The following is a 5,166-nucleotide window of genomic DNA, read 5'->3' on the forward strand; positions in this document are numbered from 1 at the left end:
GAAGGCTTCCAAGGCATGACAAATACCCAGGCCTGGATAACACTCGGCAGCGGAGCGCAGTCCCGAAGCGGACCGCTTAGCTGCTTGCCGGCTGTCCCTCCGGTCCTAGTGCCTCTCCAGGGTTTCGGGAATTCAGAACTATGGCCTCGTGGGCGTGGACATGACCCGGATGGTGTGGGTGTGGGTAGACCCGAGCCAGCTGCGGGCGGATCCCGGGCTTCCGGGAGGCTTATTTGCTAGTTTATGGACAGCTGTCAAGTGTTCTTGCATTGAGAAATGCAGGTGCTGCTTTTAGCTCCCTGCAGCAGCTGACAGTCGAACTTAACATGTTATTTGTCCTCCCTTCCAGGATCTTCCTTTGTAAGCCCTTCTGGATCCATATTCATGATTCTTTTTTTTTTTTTTTTTAATTTTCTTGCTGTGCGAAAGAATGAAAAATGAACTTATAGGATCAAAGACGTAAGAGCTAAAACGGCAAAGCTCAGAAGAAAACCGAGTCAAAACGTTAGGCTTGGCAATGACTTTTTAAAGATTTATTTTATGTGTATGAATGTTTTGCCTGTGTGTGTGTGTGTGTGTGTGTGTGTGTGTGTGTGTGTGTGTGTGGTGCGTGGAGGTCAGAAGAGGGTATCGGATACCCTGAAACTGGAGTTACAGATATTTGTGAGCCGCCATGCCGGTGCTGAACCGGGGTCTTCAGCAAAAGGCTCTAAATGGATGAGTCATCTCTCCAACCCCGACAATGATTTCTTGATTAACTTAAAGCACAATTGGGGATAAGAAGTGCTAGAGATGGGGCGGAGCGGGTATGGGGGGCAGGGTAGGGGAGTCGGTTGTGCAAAAAGGTGGATGTATTTAATTGCACCAAGCCATACACTTAAAATAATTAGAATGAAAAAGTGGAAAGTCCAACTTTATGTTACGTACTTTATCACAATAAGAATATGCGTGCAAAGGAATATAATGTAAAGATAAAGCACAAAAACCCATGTTACTGAATTAGAACACAAAAAGTTATAGTTCTCAGACTCATCTATAAATGGTACCCTCTTCTTCCCAACCATAAGTATCCTTTTGTTTTTTTAAAAGCATTTTATTGCTTTTCAGCCTTGATATGGCCCTGTGTATAATTATCGAATAGTTATGAATTAACATTTGGTAGGTTTCCTGCAAGTAACCTTCCAAAGCCATAATTTTAAAATGTCCACATCTGCATGTAGCTCTGGTTCACTCACATTGCCTTTGTAATTCATTAAGTAAATATTGGTATCATTTTTATACTCCTGTGCTGTGGGTATTCCCTTTTCCTTTGCTATTCCCCACAATGCATCACTATGCATTCTTGTGTCTCCCAGGGCACATGTCTGTGCGTGTCTGGGGACAGAGTCAGTAGAGGTAGTGCTATGTAAGATATAGATGTGATCATCTTTGCATGATGCCAGTCTTTGTACACTGTCTTATAAATTGTAGACTGTTCAGTTATGGACCCCTTGACTGCGCATAGTTGAGGCTTTGAGACGAAATGTTTTTACATTTGCATTTTCCTCAAGCAAATTGTCTAGTCATTGCTTCTAGTTCATTCCTGTTTCCTCTTCAGTGAAATGTGTGTTCACAACTACCCAGAAATCATCTGGGTGACCGCCACAGAAAGATAAATCACCTTGAGGGGATCGAAGGAAGTTTCCCCATGGATGGGTAGAAATGGGTTTCCAGGAACCACTGAAAAGCAGTATGCCTTGTAGAGAGGCAGTAGCTCCAACTTCTGGGGAAATGGGTGTGGATAAATCTTTTATGCTTTGTGGTTCTGGAAAAAAGAAATCACCCACATGCTAAAACAGGAAGGGTTTCCTCTCAGTGGAAACAACCAAAACCCAACCCAAATAGGTTTAAATCATTAAAGGAATTTCTGAGTTTGTGTCACTGAAGCTAGGATGCATGTCACACTGCTTTCTCAGTTTCATCCAAAGGTTCCAGGTTCCAGAGGTGATAGGAGCTCTGGGGATATTTTCTTGACTTCCTTATCAGCCTTATCCTCAGGCTGGATTCTACCACACACCACCACCAGCACCACAGCTGCTGCCACCTGGATTTACTATGACCTGGGCATTGTTCTAAGTGCTTAGTTTCTATCAGCTGATCAGATCCTCTGCATACCCCTGTGTTTTGGGCACTCCAACCCCATTTTACATCTGAAGACACCAAGGAACAGTCCTATCCAAAGCTAGTGCATCTGCCTGCCCTTGACACGGGCCTGGATCAGGTCTATAACTGGCATGTGTGCTGTGTTGAGACTTATCTTCCTCCTAACCCTGCAGGGGAAAAGTGAAAGGGTGGTTTAAATCCCAGTATTCTTTTAGTGTGAAAGCCTAGAATTCTCAGGAAAAGGCCTGACATACATGTGCCTATCTATGTTGCTCAGGCTTTTTCATAGTGTCTTCCTGCCTGCTAAACAAGCACTGTACAATGACGCTACATCCCAGCCCCCCTTTTTCCTTTTGAGACATATTCTCCCTAAGTTGCTCAGTCTAGCTTTGAACTTGAGGTCCTCCTGCCTCAGCCTCCTGCCCAGCTGGGATTAGGGGCTTGGACCACCAGGCCAAGTAAGAATACTAATGAAATGTTATTTATAAACAAATGATGTTTATGGACACATAAACACATAGACAGATAAACATTAACTATCATACTATTCAAAGCCGGTTCTTGCGGCTGGGGATAGACAATATACTCCTTAACCTCCCAGGATGACATGGATTCCCATAGGAACTAGTATGTTAGCTATGAAAGGGGGAAATAGATGCTCCGAGATAGACAATTCAAGCCACTGTTTCCAAAGCTGGTCACAGGAACACAAATATTCCAACTACTTGAATACCTGAGCTCACCTTTGTTGCACTCTCTGGTGTTACTTTTCTTCAGCATCCGTAGAGTGCAGTAATTCTGGGGTGGAGGGAGATGAGAACAGAGGGCAGGAGATCGTAGGAGAGGCCTAGGGTAGTAGTGGCATGCTTAAAGACAACCAGTGTATGACACACACTCCTGGTTAGCACTGGCTGATCGTGCATGAGAGCAGGCATTGCAATTCGACCTGGAAACACAACTTCAAAGTTTCTGTTGGCTGTCTGGATTGACGATGGAAACCAGGGTGCCTGCCTGAGCTTCCCAAGAGATAAAGCTACAGCCTAGCTTGGGGCAGGAAGAAAAGAACAAAAGAGCTCACTCATCCTAAGCATTAACGGAAATGTGAGTGCTACCAGGTTGCCTATTAGCAGAAGGGTCAGGAGAGAGGGGGGCAGTAGACAGGAGACACTACAGCCAAGGAGGACAGGACTGTGAGAAACATCCCATAAAGAGAATGATGGGCTATTGTATTGTATTGTAGGGAGGCCAGGGCCAATGTTTTCTATTTCAAGATGGCAGCTGTGTTGTCTGGTGCCTTTTCCACCACTGTCTGCCTTTTTAAAATGTTGGCTGAATTCACAGGCCTTGAGTTACTGTAGCTCACAGGGTGGTAATGAATGAAAGCTCGTGTTCACGGTGGAGGAGAGGATAAGAGTGGAAAGGGAGCAGAGAACACAGAGGTGGATGGCGTTGCCTCAGTCCAGGGTGACCTGGAACAATGGGAGCAAGGACTGTGGAACCTTAATGACATCTAAGAACAGGACATGGGTTGTGGGGATTTAAGTGATCTATAATATTTGCATGTTTAGAAAATCGAAGGGAAAGCTACTGCTATTATAATACAAAGGAGAAGAAATGGAGTCTCCTGGTGCTTGCTTCTGAATTCTAACAGTTGAGAGACTGAGGCAGGAGAAAATCAAGTTTTCTGCCAGTCTGAGCTACATAGCAAGGGTATCTCAAAAAATAAAACTAGCCAGGCATACCTTTCATCCCAGCACTCAGGAGGCAGACAGATCTCTTTGAGTTCAAGGCCAACTTGATCTATATAGTGAGTTCTAGGCACCAGAGGAGCTATGTAATGAGATCCTATCAATAAGAAGAAAGGAAAACAACAGCAACTACTAAAATCAATCCAGAGAAAAGCAAAACAACAAAAGAAACAGAGCGCCATAAGTCCACTGAACACTTGGGATAAACAGTGGGGTGTGGGTGGGGTATACTTCCCTATGAAAACTTATCTTCCCTGAGGAGCAGTTTAATGTATACATTGGTCTATATTCTGAAACCGAGACCGTACATGGAATGGCTTAGCACTCCTCACCATGCTTTTTCTCTGGGGACCATTTGTTGAAGTTTCTGTTCAGCAGTGTCCACCAGAGGGCAGAAAAAGAAAAGGGCTGGAGACTTCAGCTGTAACCAGAGACCTGAGCTGCATCCCTTGTAAATGTCAGTGTGAGATTAAGGACTGATGCTGTCTCTCCCCTTTCCATGAATTCTGTTCTTGCATAGCCTGTGAAAGGCATTCCTGCCACCATCCCTTTAAAAGAGTCTGATTTCCCTTCTTTCGTTTTATCCTATATATTGTATTACTTTATTTGACTTTACTTATAGGGTCTAATGTAACCCATGCTAGCCTTGGCCTGGCCATGTCACTGGAGACAACTTTGAGGTCCTGATCCTCTGGCCTCTATCTCCCAAGTGCTGGGATTACAGGCTGAGCTGAAGCTGAGTCTGGTTTTATACCGAGGAAAGGAAGAGAAAATGTCAAATTTTCCTGCTGTTATTTACCTTTCTACAGCACTTATTCAATGTTGTGGAGACACTAAATTTGCAATTTCACAAATAAAGGTTGTTATCTGTTCCAGACAGACCAACAGCTGTAGCTGTGACACTGCAAAACAAATTGCAGTCCCCAGGAGGACCAGGGAGGGGGGCCACTCCCCCTTGGTCATTCCCTTTAAGAGGCAACCAGAAAGGAAGCGGTAACATTCAGTGTCTTTTAAAAGCAGAGGGCAGAAAGATTTTTCCATTACACCCAACAGTCGGGACGACACTAGATTCTTTCTGTGTCACAAGCTTTTCAACAGTCCCTTGGCTCTCTCACCAGAAGACTAAACTTACTTGCTGTGTAACTAACATTGGCCGACTTTTTCCAGACCTAACCGGCACTGTGCCAGCCTACATGACTAAATTAGTCAGCCCAGCACCTCATGAGTTTGCAATCTCACGTGTTTCAAATTCCATTCCCAGCACCCTGAAGGGCTA

The sequence above is a fragment of the Cricetulus griseus genome (genome assembly GCF_003668045.3).
Source record: "Cricetulus griseus strain 17A/GY chromosome 1 unlocalized genomic scaffold, alternate assembly CriGri-PICRH-1.0 chr1_1, whole genome shotgun sequence".
NCBI classification, from domain to species: Eukaryota; Metazoa; Chordata; class Mammalia; order Rodentia; family Cricetidae; genus Cricetulus; species Cricetulus griseus.